The 14,806-nt window shown below is 45.9% G+C and overlaps 1 long non-coding RNA gene across 1 annotated transcript; it reads left to right on the top strand.

The window, feature by feature from the left end:
- The first annotated feature begins 12,998 nt into the window (after nucleotides 1-12,998).
- Nucleotides 12,999-13,801, top strand: LOC141020943 (uncharacterized). Its single transcript, XR_012180939.1, has 2 exons — nucleotides 12,999-13,462; nucleotides 13,558-13,801. It is a non-coding gene; the product is annotated as an uncharacterized lncRNA (long non-coding RNA).
- The last annotated feature ends 1,005 nt before the right edge of the window (nucleotides 13,802-14,806 follow it).

The raw sequence follows: 14,806 nt of genomic DNA, 5'->3' as shown, positions 1-14,806 counted from the left end.
AGTCTTGGTGAATGACGCTGCTATGCTTTTGAATATAAAATTAATATCCATTGGAACTAACAGCAAGGGGTCTGCATCCACTTGGTAGTGCCAGTTTGCTTATTTTTCATCCCTACTTGCATGATCTTAGCAGTGATGCTCAATAATTTTATGCCGTTGGGTTTACTCGATGCATGTGAGAAAAATTGTTTTTCTTTTCCCTTGAATTCGAAAATATGACTGCGTTTGTGAAGGAAAGAGCAATTCTAGAGGCAATGTCAATGTTGTATCTCCCTATCACTTCACATGTTCCTTGAATAGCTTAGTTCAGCTGCATGCCATGGTAGACAGGTGATATACTATGAAAAGAAAATCCAAAAAATATGTAAGATCTCAGTGGGTCACGCTGAAGTATTTGTGTTGGGATCTTTAGCATCAACTTTATTGACCGATGATGCAGGCTGCTAGAAAGAAACAGCCTAGAGGATGGGAGCTCGAACATGCAAGGAGAAGCTTTGTCCCACACTGGAAAGCAGTGTTATTTTCCCAGTTGGAAGCAAGGGCGTGCCCCAGTCCCATGATAGAATTGAAAACCATTAGAGAGATGGATGGAATTTTGAATAAGGCAGCCGAAGGATCCTCTTCAATTCCAAGTAGCAATCTTGGTTTGTTGGACAGAATTCCGCGATTGACAAGTAATCATCAATCCAGAAGGCTGTTTGGTACTGCGGCATCAACAGTCTTGAAACTGTTGAAGCATGCATGAGTTGAGAGGTAGTATGTCAATGTCACATGGGCTGTATTTTGTGTTGGGGAACGTAGCAGAAATTCAAAATTTTCTACGCATCACCAAGATCAATCTATGGAGTTTACTAGCAACGAGAGGGAAGGAGTGCATCTACATACCCTTGTAGATCGCGAGCGGAAGCGTTCAAGAGAACGGGGTTGATGGAGTCGTACTCGTCGTGATCCAAATCACCGATGATCCTAGCGCCGAACGGACGGCACCTCCGCGTTCAACACACGTACGGAGCAGCGACGTCTCCTCCTTCTTGATCCAGCAATGGGGGAGGAGAGGTTGATGGAGATCCAGCAGCACGACGGCGTGGTGGTGGAAGTAGCGGGATTCCAACAGGGCTTCGCCAAGCGCTGCGGGAGGAGGGAGATGTGTCACGGGAGGGAGAGGGAGGCGCCAGGGCTTAGGTATTGCTGCCCTCCCTCCCCCCCCCACTATATATAGGGCCAAGGGAGAGGGGGGCGCAGCCTTGGCCCTTCCTCCAAGGAAGGGTGCGGCCAGGGAGGAGTCCATCCTCCCCAAGGCACCTCGGAGGTGCCTTCCCCCTTTAGGACTCTCCCTTTCCCTTATCTCTTGGTGCATGGGCCTCTTGGGCTGGTGCCCTTGGCCCATATAGGCCAAGGCGCACACCCCTACAGCCCATGTGGCCCCCCGGGGCTGGTGGACCCCCGGACCCCTTTCGGCACTCCCGGTACAATACCGATAATGCGCGAAACTTTTCCGGCGACCAAAATAAGACTTCCCATATATAAATCTTTACCTCCGGACCATTTCGGAACTCCTCGTGACGTCCGGGATCTCATCCAAGAGTCTGAACAACTTTCGGGTTACCGCATACCAATATCTCTACAACTCTAGCGTCACCGAACCTTAAGTGTGTAGACCCTACGGGTTCGGGAGACACGCAGACATGACCGAGACGACTCTCCGGTCAATAACCAACAGCGGGATCTGGATACCCATGTTGGCTCCCACATGCTCCTCGATGATCTCATCGGATGAACCACGATGTCGAGGATTCAATCAATCACGTATACAATTCCCTTTGTCTACCGGTATAGTACTTGCCCGAGATTCGATCGTCGGTATCCCGATACCTTGTTCAATCTCGTTACCAGCAAGTCTCTTTACTCGTTCCGTAACACATCATCCCGTGATCAACTCCTTGGTCACATTGTGCACATTATGATGATGTCCTACCGAGTGGGCCCAGAGATACCTCTCCGTTTACATGGAGTGACAAATCCCAGTCTCGATTCGTGCCAACCCAATAGACACTTTCGGAGATACCTGTAGTGCACCTTTATAGCCACCCAGTTACGTTGTGACGTTTGGTACACCCAAAGCATTCCTACGGTATCCGGGAGTTGCACAATCTCATGGTCTAAGGAAATGTGACTTGACATTAGAAAAGCTCTTAGCAAACGAACTACACGATCTTGTGCTAGGCTTAGGATTGGGTCTTGTCCATCACATCATTCTCCTAATGATGTGATCCCGTTATCAACGACATCCAATGTCCATGGTCAGGAAACCGTAACCATCTATTGATCAACGAGCTAGTCAACTAGAGGCTTACTAGGGACATGGTGTTGTCTATGTATCCACACATGTATCTGAGTTTCCTATCAATACAATTCTAGCATGGATAATAAACGATTATCATGAACAAGGAAATATAATAATAACCAATTTATTATTGCCTCTAGGGCATATTTCCAACAGTCTCCCACTTGCACTAGAGTCAATAATCTAGTTCACATCACCATGTGATTAACACTCACAGGTCACATCACCATGTGACCAACATCTAAAGAGTTTACTAGAGTCAACAATCTAGTTCACATCACTATGTGATTAACACTCAATGAGTTCTGGTTTGATCATGTTATGCTTGTGAGAGAGGTTATTAGTCAACGGGTCTGAACCTTTCAGATTCGTGTGTGCTTTACGAATATCTATGTCATCTTGTGGATGCTACCACACGCTACTTGGAGCCATCTCAAATAACTGCTCTACTATACGAATCCGGTTTACCACTCAGAGTCATCCGGATTAGTGTCAAAGTTTGCATCGACGTAACCCTTTACGACGAACTCCTTTTCACCTCCATAATCGAGAAAATTCCTTAGTCCACTAGATACTAAGGATAAGTTCGACCGCTGTCATCTACCCCTTGACCAACTCATGGCAAGGCACACTTCATGTGCGGTACACAGCATAGCATACTGTAGAGCCTACGTCTAAAGCATAGGGGACGACCTTCGTCCTTTCTCTCTCTTCTGCTGTGGTCAGGTCTTGAGTCTTACTCAATACTCACACCTTGCAACACAGCCAAGAACTCCTTCTTTGCTGATCTATTTTGAACTCTTTCAAAATCATGTCAAGGTGTGCGTTCTTTTTGAAAGTATCATCAGGCGTCTTGATCTATCTCTATAGATCTTGATGCCCAATATGTAAGCAGCTTTATCCAAGTCTTCCTTTGAAAAACTCCTTTCAAACAACCCTTTATGCTTTCCAGAAATTTTACATCATTTCGGATCAACAATATGTCATTCACATATACTTATCAGAAATGTTGTAGCGCTCCCACTCACTTTATTGTAAATACAAGTTTCTAACAAACTTTGTATAAACCCAAAAACTTTGATCACTCCATCAAAGCGTATATTCTGACTCCGAGATGCTTGCTCTAGTCCATGGAAGGATCGCTGGAGCTAGCATACCTTTTAGCATCCTTAGGATCGACAAAACCTTTCTGATTATATCACATACAACCTTTCCTTACGAAAACTGGTAAGGAAACTTGTTTTGACATCTATCTGCCAGATTTCATAAATGCAGCTAATGCTAACATGATTCCGACGGGCTTAAGCATCGCTACGGATGAGAAAATCTCATCGTAGTCAACTCCTTGAACTTGTGAAAATACTCTTTGCCACAAGTCGAGCTTCATAGACGGTAACATTACCGTCCACGTCCGTCTTCTTCTTAAAGATCCATTTATCTCAATGGCTTGCCGATCATCGGGCAAGTTCACCAAAGTCCATGCTTTGTTCTGATACATGGATCCTATCTCGGATTTCATGGCTTCTAACCATTTGTCGGAATATGGGCCCACCATCGCTTCTCCATAGCTCGTAGGTTCATTGTTGTCTAGCAACATGACTTCCAAGACAGGATCACGTACTACTCTGAAGTAGGACGCATCCTCGTCGTCCTACGAGGTTTGGTAGTGACTTGATCCGAAGTTTCATGATCACTATCATAAGCTTCCACTTCAATTGGTGTAGGTGCCACAGGAACAATTTCTTGTGCCCTGCTACACACTAGTTGAAGTTATGGTTCAATAACCTCATCAAGTCTCCACCATCCTCCCACTCAATTCTTTCGAGAGAAACTTTTCCTCGAGAAAGGAACCGTTTCTAGAAGCAATTACTTTTGCTTCCAGATCTGAAATAGGAGGTATACCCAACTGTTTTGGGTATTCTTATGAAGATGCATTTATCCGCTTTGGGTTCGAGCTTATTAGCCTGAAACTTTTTCACATAAGCGTCGCAGCCCCAAACTTTTAAGAAACGACAACTTAGGTTTCTCTAAACGGTGTCGTCTCAACGGAATTGCGTGGTGCCCCTTTTAAAGTGAATGCGGTTATCTCTAATGCCTAACCCATAAACGATAGTGGTAATTCGATAAGAGACATCATGGTATGCACCATATCCAATAGGGTGCAGTTATGATGTTCGGACACACCATCACACTGTGGTGTTCCAGGCGGTATTAATTGTGAAACACTTTCCACAATGTCTTAATTGTGTGCCAAACTCGTAACTCAGATACTCATCTCTATGATCATATCACAGACATTTTATCCTCTTGTCACGACAATCTTCAACTTCACTCTGAAATTACTTGAACCTTTCAATAATTCAGACTTGTGTTTCATCAAGTAAATACACTCAGCATCTACTCAAATCATCTGTGAAGTAAGAACATAACGATATCCACTGCATGCCTCAGCACTCATTGGACTGCATACATCAAAATGTATTACTTCCAACAAGTTGCTCTCTTGTTCCATCTTACTGAAAATGAGGTCTTTCAGTCATCTTGCCCATGTGGTATGATTTGCATGTCTCAAGTGATTCAAAATCAAGTGAGTCCAAACGATCCATCTGCATGGAGTTTCTTCATGCATATATACCAATAGACATGGTTCGCATGTCTCAACCTTTTCAAAAACGAATGAGTCCAAAGATCCATCTAGATGGAGCTTCTTCATGCGTTCTATACCAATATGACTCAAATGGCAGTGCCACAAGTATGTGGTACTATCATTGCTATTTTATATCTTTTGGCACGAACATGTGTATCACTACGATCAAGATTCATCTTAGGTGCAAGACCATTGAAGGTATTATTCAAATAAACAGAGTAACCATTATTCTCCTTAAATGAATAACTGTATTGCGATAAACATAATCCAATCATGTTTATGCTCAATGCAAACGCCAAATAACAATTATTTAGGTTTAACACCAATCTCGATGGTAGAGGGAGCATGCGACGCTTGATCACATCAACCTTGGAAACACTTCCAACACATATCGTTATCTCACCTTTAGCTAGTCTCCGTTTATTCCGCAGCTTTTATTTCGAGTTACTAACACTTAGCAACCGAACCGGTATCTAATACCCTGGTGCTGCTGGGAGTACTAGTAAAGTACACATTCTTATAATGTATATCCAATATACTTCTGTCGACCTTGCCTGCCTTCTCATCTACCAAGTATCTAGGGTAGTTCTGCTTCAGTGACCGTTCCCCTCATTACAGAAGCACTTAGTCTCGAGTTTGGGTTCAACCTTGGGATTCTTCACTAGAGCAGCAAATGATTTGCTGTTTCATGAAGTATCCCTTTTGCCCTTGCCCTTCTAGAAACTAGTGGTTTTACTAACCATCAACAGTTGATGCTCCTTCTTGATTTCTACTTTCGCGGTGTCAAACATCGCGAGTTGCTCAAGGATCATTATGTCTATCCCTGATATGTTATAGTTCATCACGAAGCTCTAATAGCTTGGTGGCAGTGACTATGGAGAAACATCACTATCTCATCTGGAAGATTAACTCCCACTCAATTCAAGCGATTGTGCTACTCAGACAATCTGAGCACATGCTCAACGATTGAGCTTTTCTCCCTTAGTCTGCAGGCTTAAGAAACTTGTCAGAGGTCTCATACCTCTTGACGTGGGCACTAGTCTGAAATCTCAATTTCAGTCTTCGGAACATCTCACATGTTCTGCGACGTTTCAAAAACGTCTTTGGTGCCACAATTCTAAACCGTTAGCATTACGCACTGAACTATCACGTAGTCATCAAAACGTGTATGGCAGATGTTTCGCAACATCTACAGACGACGCTGAGGTTCAGCACACCGAGCGGTGCATTAAGGACATAAGCCTTCTGTGCAGCGATGAGGACAATCCTCAGTTTACGGACCGAGTCCGCATAATTGCTACTATCAACTTTCAACTAAATTTTCTCTAGGAACATATCTTAACCAGTAGAACTAAAGCGTACGCTATGACATAATTTGCAAAGACCTTTTGACTATGTTCATGATAATGAAGTTCATCTGATTATTTAATGAACTCCCACTCAGATAGACATCCCTCTAGTCATCTAAGTGATACATGATCCGAGTCAAACTAGGCCGTGTCCGATCATCACGTGAGACGGACTAGTCATCATCGGTGAACATCTCCATGTTGATCGCATCTACTATACGACTCATGTTCGACCTTTCGATCTCTTGTGTTCCGAGGCCATGTCTGTACATGCTAGGCTCGTCAAGTCAACCCAAGTGTTTCACATGTGTTCCGAGGCCATGTCTGTACATGCTAGGCTCGTCAACACCCGTTGTATTCGAACGTTAGAATCGATCACACCCGATCATCACGTGGTGCTTCGAAACAACGAACCTTCGCAGCGGTGCACAGTTAGGGCGGACACGTCTCTTGAAATTTTAGTGAGGGATCATCTTATTTATGCTACCGTCGTTCTAAGCAAATAAGATGTAAACATGATAAACATCACATGCAAATCATAAAGTGACGTGATATGGCCAATATCATCCTGCGCCTTTGATCTCCATCTTCGAGGCGCGGCACGATCACCTTCGTCACCGGCATGACACCATGATCTCCATCATTGTGTCTTCATGAAGTTGTCTCGCCAACTATTACTTCTACTACTATGGCTAACGGTTAGCAATAAAGTAAAGTAATTACATGGCGTTTTCATTGACACGCAGGTCATACAATAAATTAAGACAACTCCTATGGCTCCTGCCGGTTGTCATACTCATCGACATGCAAGTCGTGATTCCTATTACAAGAACATGATCAATCTCATACATCACATATATCATTCATCACATCCTTTTGGCCATATCACATCACATAGCATACCCTGCAAAAACAAGTTAGACGTCCTCTAATTGTTGTTGCATGTTTTACGTGGCTGCTATGGGTTTCTAGCAAGAACGTTTCTTACCTACGCAAAAGCCACAACGTGATATGCCAATTTCTATTTACCCTTCATAAGGACCCTTTTCATCAAATCCGCTCCGACTAAAGTGGGAGAGACAGACACCCGCTAGCCACCTTATGCAACTAGTGCATGTCAGTCGGTGGAACCTGTCTCACGTAAGTGTATGTGTAAGGTCGGTCCGGGCCGCTTCATCCCACGATGCCGCCGAATCAAGATAAGACTAATAACGACAAGTAAATTGACAAAATCGACGCCCACAACTACTTTGTGTTCTACTCGTGCATAGAAACTACGCATAGACCTAGCTCATGATGCCACTGTTGGGGAACGTAGCAGAAATTCAAAATTTTCTACGCATCACCAAGATCAATCTATGGAGTTTACTAGCAACGAGAGGGAAGGAGTGCATCTACATACCCTTGTAGATCACGAGCGGAAGCGTTCAAGAGAACGGGGTTGATGGAGTCGTACTCGTCGTGATCCAAATCACCGATGATCCTAGCGCCGAACGGACAGCACCTCCGCGTTCAACACACGTACGGAGCAGCAACGTCTCCTCCTTCTTGATCCAGCAAGGGGGGAGGAGAGGTTGATGGAGATCCAGCAGCACGATGGCGTGGTGGTGGAAGTAGCGGGATTCCAACAGGGCTTCGCCAAGCGCTGCGGTAGGAGGGAGATGTGTCACGGGAGGGAGAGGGAGGCGCCAGGGCTTAGGTATTGCTGCCCTCCCTCCCCCCCACTATATATAGGGCCAAGGGAGAGGGGGGGCGCAGCCTTGGCCCTTCCTCCAAGGAAGGGTGCGGCCAGGGAGGAGTCCACCCTCGGCACCTCGGAGGTGCCTTCCCCCTTTAGGACTCTCCCTTTCCCTTATCTCTTGGCGCATGGGCCTCTTGGCGCTGGTGCCCTTGGCCCATATAGGCCAAGGCGCACACCCCTACAGCCCATGTGGCCCCCCGGGGCTGGTGGACCCCCGGACCCCTTTCGGCACTCCCGGTACAATACCGATAATGCGCGAAACTTTTCCGGCAACCAAAATAAGACTTCCCATATATAAATCTTTACCTCCGGACCATTCCGGAACTCCTCGTGACGTCCGGGATCTCATCCGGGACTCCGAACAACTTTCGGGTTACCGCATACCAATATCTCTACAACCCTAGCGTCACCAAACCTTAAGTGTGTAGACCCTACGAGTTCGGGAGACACGCATACATGACCGAGACGACTCTCCGGTCAATAACCAACAGCGGGATCTGGATACCCATGTTGGCTACCACATGCTCCTCGATGATCTCATCGGATGAACCACGATGTCGAGGATTCAATCAATCCCGTATACAATTCCCTTTGTCTACCGGTATAGTACTTGCCCGAGATTCGATCGTCGGTATCCCGATACCTTGTTCAATCTCGTTACCGGCAAGTCTCTTTACTCGTTCCATAACACATCATCCCGTGATCAACTCCTTGGTCACATTGTGCACATTATGATGATGTCCTACCGAGTGGGCCCAGAGATACCTCTCCGTTTACACGGAGTGACAAATCCCAGTCTCGATTCGTGCCAACCCTACAAACACTTTCGGAGATACCTGTAGTGCACCTTTATAGCCACCCAGTTACGTTGTGACGTTTGGTACACCCAAAGCATTCCTACGGTATCCGGGAGTTGCACAATCTCATGGTCTAAGGAAATGATACTTGACATTAGAAAAGCTCTTAGCAAACGAACTACACGATCTTGTGCTAGGCTTAGGATTGGGTCTTGTCCATCACATCATTCTCCTAATGATGCGATCCTGTTATCAACGACATCCAATGTCCATGGTCAGGAAACCGTAACCATCTATTGATCAACGAGCTAGTCAACTAGAGGCTTACTAGGGACATGGTGTTGTCTATGTATCCACACATGTATCTGAGTTTCCTGTCAATACAATTCTAGCATGGATAATAAACGATTATCATGAACAAGGAAATATAATAATAACCAATTTATTATTGCCTCTAGGGCATATTTCCAACATTTCGTACTTCAGGCTAACAAGCCTGCCTGATATAAAACTTGTGCCGTCGTCGCTGCTTCGGTTCTTTCGCCGTTTTCTTTCTCTTCTGCTGGATTTCTATCAGGGCAGGACGAGGCGAGTAACTAATTCTGGGTGTAATGTCATAATGTGATCTAAAACAGACAGATAAACTGAATGAACACGGCGAATCAAGCGTGGCTATGAGTTCGTACGGAGATAGCAGATAGAGGCTCACGAAAGATTGATGCAAAACTATTTTGCTCCTAAACCAGTTTTTCAAAGAGGTACTTTCGATGTCGGTTTAGGATGTTCAAGGATTTGTTTCTTCATATATGCAATTCTTTGAAGCATCATGACCGATCCTTCGAGCAGGGGAGGAGTTGGACCAGATTCCTTGGACGTAGCACTGAGCAGCTGGTCTACTGTATTGCGCATGATGGCCTATGGTGTTCGCAAATTTCATTGATGATCATTTGGCAAGCACTTCTATCTTTTTGGTCAAGCAATCTACAAAGACGGTGGTAGAAGTGTTGGGCCCAGAGTATTTGGATCACCCAATACTCCGAACACTCAGAAACTTTTGGAGATGAACAAAGCCCGTGGGTTTCCAGATATTCTTGGCTCCATGATTTGCATGCACTCAAAGTGAAAGAACTGTCTTGTATCATGGCATGTATAGTTCAAAGGACGCAATGAAGATGCCACCATCATTATTGAGGCTGTGGCCGATCAGAAGATATGGATTTGGCGTGTATATTTTGGTATGCCTGGATCTTACAATGACATCAACGTGCTTAACCGATCACCTCTCTTTGCAAAGCTAGACAATGGAGAAGCACCGCGGTCACCTTCCAAGCAAATGGCCGCACATGCAAGTACTATCTTGCGGATGGGATCTGTCCGAGGTAGGCTACTTTCGTGAAGCCAATATCTAGCGCCGGACGAGACTCGCCTGCTCCCTCCCCATGCTCCCATCCGTGCTCCCGCGTACGTGGCTTGATTTGATTGGAACAAATTAAGACCCGGCCCCATCCCCTTAAAATCAGGGGGGAGATGATTAGATTAAAAAGAAAAAGGGAAAAAAGACAGACGTTGGATGAAGTGGGAGCACGGATGGGAGCATGGGGAGGGAGCAGGCAAGCCGGATCCTCTAGCGCCTGAGGTAATAAAGAACTTTATTTTTATAATGCTCAAGCGGCGGCATGGAAAGATGTGGAGAGGGCTCTTGGGATTTTGCAATACCAATTTGTTGTTGTGCAAGGACCGTCTAGGTTATAGGATCAAGAGAGAACCTTTGGTACATCATGACAGCTTGTGTGATCGTGCACAACATGATCATTGAGAATGAGGATGGACAAAATTTGAATTACATCTTCCATGACCTCATGGGAGTACGGGTATGGCCGAGTAGAAGGCAAGACCTAATTGAACGCTTTATGCAAGTGTACCATGACATAAGAGTGTCCAATACATCTTCAAAAAGATATCATGTAGGAGTGGTGGGCATGGCATAGGAAACAAAATCCCTAGTTTCATCTCTATGTTTGTTGTAATTTTCATGAACTTTGTTGTATTATGTGTTGAACTTTGTTGTAGTTATGTTGCATTTGATGTTCTGGATTGATGAAATTATTGTTATGTTTGTTTTATGATTTATTTGAGATGATTTTGATGTTATTTGGTTTAAATGTGTATGAAATTGTGGAGTGGTTGTTGTGTGGCTTCCCTATTTTAGATCATCTATTGGAGCTATCTTTACAAATGAGTTAGTTGCGGGATGATGCATTACGGAACGAGTAAAGAGACTTGCCGGTAACGAGAATGAACTATGTATTGAGATACCGACGATCGAATCTCGGGCAAGTAACATACCGATGACAAAGGGAACAATGTATGTTGTTATGCGGTTTGACCAATAAAGATCTTCGTAGAATATGTAGGAGCCAATATGAGCATCCAGGTTCCGCTATTGGTTATTGACCGGAGACGTGTCTCGGTCATCTCTACATAGTTCTCGAACCCGTAGGGTCCGCACGCTTAACGTTCGGTGACGATCGGTATTATGAGTTTATGTGTTTTGATGTACCGAAGGTAGTTCGGAGTCCCGGATGAGATCGGGGACATCGAGGAGTCTCGAAATGGTCGAGACGTAAAGATCGATATATTAGACGACTATATTCGGACATCGGAAAAGTTCCGAGTGATTCGGGTATTTTTCGGAGTACCGGAGAGTTACGGGAATTCGCCGGGGAGTATATGGGCCTTATTGGGCTTTAGGGGAAAGAGAGATGGGAGGCTACGCGCCCCCCAAGGCCTATTCCGAATTTGACTAGGGGGAGGGGCAGCGCCCCCACCTTCCTTCTCTTCTCTTTTCCCTTTCCTTCTCTCCTACTCGTACTACATGGAAGGGGAGGAATCCTACTCCCGGTGGGAGTAGGACTCCTCCAGGGCGCGCCATAGCTAGGCCGGCCCTCCCCCCTCCTCCACTCCTTTATATACGTGGCCAGGGGGCACCCCATAGACACAACAATTGATCATTGATCTCTTAGCCGTGTGCGGTGCCCCCTCCACCATAATCCACCTCGGTCATATCGTAGCGGTGCTTAGGCGAAGCCCTGCATCGGTAACTTCATCAACACCGTCATCACGCTGTTGTGCTGACGAAGCTCTTCCCGGAAGATCTACTGGATCGTGAGTTCGCGGGACGTCACCGAGCTAAACGTGTGCTGAACGCGGAGGTGCCGTACGTTCGGTACTGAGGATCGTTCGATCGTGAAGACGTACGACTACATCAACCGCGTTGTCATAACGCTTCCGCTCACGGTCTACGAGGGTACGTGGACGACACTCTCCCCTCTTGTTGCTATGCATCACCATGATCTTGCATGTGCGTAGGAATTTTTTTGAAATTACTACGTTCCCCAACACCAACATGTGAACAAGCCATTCACCCTCACTCATTGTTGGACGCTCATCAAAGATTGCCCCAAGTTCAAAGATCAATATGCCGCTCAAAAGAAGAATGGATGGCCAGCGGCCGTCGTTGGGCATGAAGATGGATTGAAAAAGCGGCCGAGGGGCAAGACCAACTCAAAGGTAGACGAGAAGTGTGATGTGGCATTTTTCGCCTTGCAAGAAAATTTGTAATGCATGATGACCCAAAAGGAACCAAAGGACGAGAGGAAGAGGCCGTTCAAACGAAGAAGCTAGGGATCGAGGAGGCCGTTCAAACAAAGAAGCTCGAGATCGAGGCCACTAATGCAAACACCAAAGCAAAAGTGGTGGCACTAGTTTTCATGACTGTGGGCTTGAGCAAGATTTCCCCGAAAAGAAGTTGATTCGAGAAAAAGCAAAAGGAGATGCTCGATCAAGATGATTGAGCTGCGGCCGCGAGACATGAACTGTGGCCCTTTTTTGTGCGTTGGCAAGTGTGTCGGCCGTTGGCTTTGTTTGCCGACGTGAAACTGTGGGGGTGATCATTTTGTAAGCTGGCATATGTGTCGGCCGCCGCTGTTCTAGCCATCATGAACTATAGCTGCCGGTGTGAACTATGGCCGTGGGGCTTAAATTTCAGTTTCCATTTCCTTTGGAAAGAAGTACAGTTTTCACCCTCAAATCCACTCCAATATCTCCATAACACCCCAAAGTCAATTTTGGTCTGATTTTGACCCCAAAAATATCAATACCAGTTTAATCTAGCCCTAAGCGGTTTAGTATCACATCAAGAGTGGTTTTGCATCTGGTTTTCGTTTATTTGATGCTGACTTGGCACTGATGTCCATGGCGTCCCGGTCGGCGCTTTCCTTTCATAAATTCCCCAATCTGCGCTCGAACCCAAAATTCCCCATTGATGCTCGCTCGCTCGATCCAGACCTCACGCTCGAATTCAGACCTCATTCTCGAATTGGCTGCAGTCCATGGCGTCGTTCGCGAGCTTCTCGGCAAGCTCCTCCTATTCCAGTGGTACGGCGGCGACGTCGCAGTCGCCGGTGGCATATCAGGAGGGTCCGTTGCAGTACGAGCTAGAGAGGCTGTGTGGATGCGCAGTGAGAAGCAATACGAGCTTCAGCCTCGACGCATTTCTTGAAGCGTGCTGAATCCAGGACGCAGGTACTAGGGAAATCAAAAGTGTGTTCTTGCTGTTCTTGTATGAGCCTCTTTCCTTGGAGAAATTCTATTGTTCGCTGATTGCAATGCGATTTCAGGGTGTGGTCTGTAGGTGAATCGTGACATGATATTGGCGAATGGTCTGAAAAAAGAGAAGATGCAATTGAAGAATCTCGCATCGAGACATGATGTTGGGTACGTAGTTGAGTGGAGACGGGCATGAGGTTGCTTGTGAATGAGATGCAACAGGCATCAGTAGTACTCTGAATTCAGTCCAAGTTCAGACTAGTTATACTGTAATACTAAAACTATAGTAAAAGTTCTGTACAAATGCAGTCAAAACTCAGAGTACTTATACTACACTACTAAAACTGCAGTCAGAATTCAGTCCAAATGCATCTAAATTCAGAGTTAGCAATCAAATTCGGTCAAAAACATTATGCTCTGTTTCTACCAAGACAATCACCACAAGGGCAGTGCAAATTAACCTATTTTCCCAGGAAAGCAACAGGCCGATCATCTGCAAATTAGCAACTTTTAATATCCAACACAACAGAGCTATCACGAACACATGATGGGATCAGGCCTTCGCCCTTGACACCAACATTATCTGATCCCATGTCCAGGAAACATACGTGAAGCCATCGGTTGATTCCGACTGAGACGGATTCCCGACGGACGACAGCGAGCATCGGAATACGAGGGACCGCGTGTTTCCTTTGTCCCATGCCAAGGCGAGGTCCAGCGAGACAGACGACGGCGACGACGGCAACGGCGGCAAGGACGGCGACGCAATTGCAGTTGGTGTGGACGGTGGCGCTGCAGTCCTTCTGATTTCGAGCAATTTGAGAAAATGCCACAATTTTCCTAGGACTTTGCTCCTATAGCACACCTTTTCTTTTATTAGAGTAAATAACACATCTTTGATTGATAGTTGGACAAGATACCACAAATTAATTTTTCTCCCTCTTTTTCACGTCTAGACGCACAACACATTTTTGCTAGGACGGATTTACCCTCATGCCGTTTCCACGATCAGCGCATGACCTGTCAAGGAAAAAAAGGAAGAAAAGATTTAAAGCAGCATACACAAAACCAAGCACCTCGCCGCCGTGGCGCCGGTGCCGCCTTCTGGCGCCGCCGATTTGCCGTGCCTCCTTCTCCACACAACCACATCGCCGTTCCTTCCTTCCGGGCGCCTCGCTGTGATTCATCCCGCCGTCGTCCGACGCTCCACACGTACGTTGTACAAGCAACGAGCAGCTCCAGCCAACATGTACAACGAGTAACAGTCAGCGTGTACAGTGACCAATAGTCAGCCAACTTGTACAGCTGCACCTGGACGAG

This window comes from Aegilops tauschii, chromosome 3 (assembly GCF_002575655.3).
Source record: "Aegilops tauschii subsp. strangulata cultivar AL8/78 chromosome 3, Aet v6.0, whole genome shotgun sequence".
Classification (NCBI taxonomy): Eukaryota; Viridiplantae; Streptophyta; class Magnoliopsida; order Poales; family Poaceae; genus Aegilops; species Aegilops tauschii.
The sequence above is the reverse complement of the archived record's forward strand: the minus strand, read 5'-3'. Positions and strand labels throughout refer to the sequence as shown.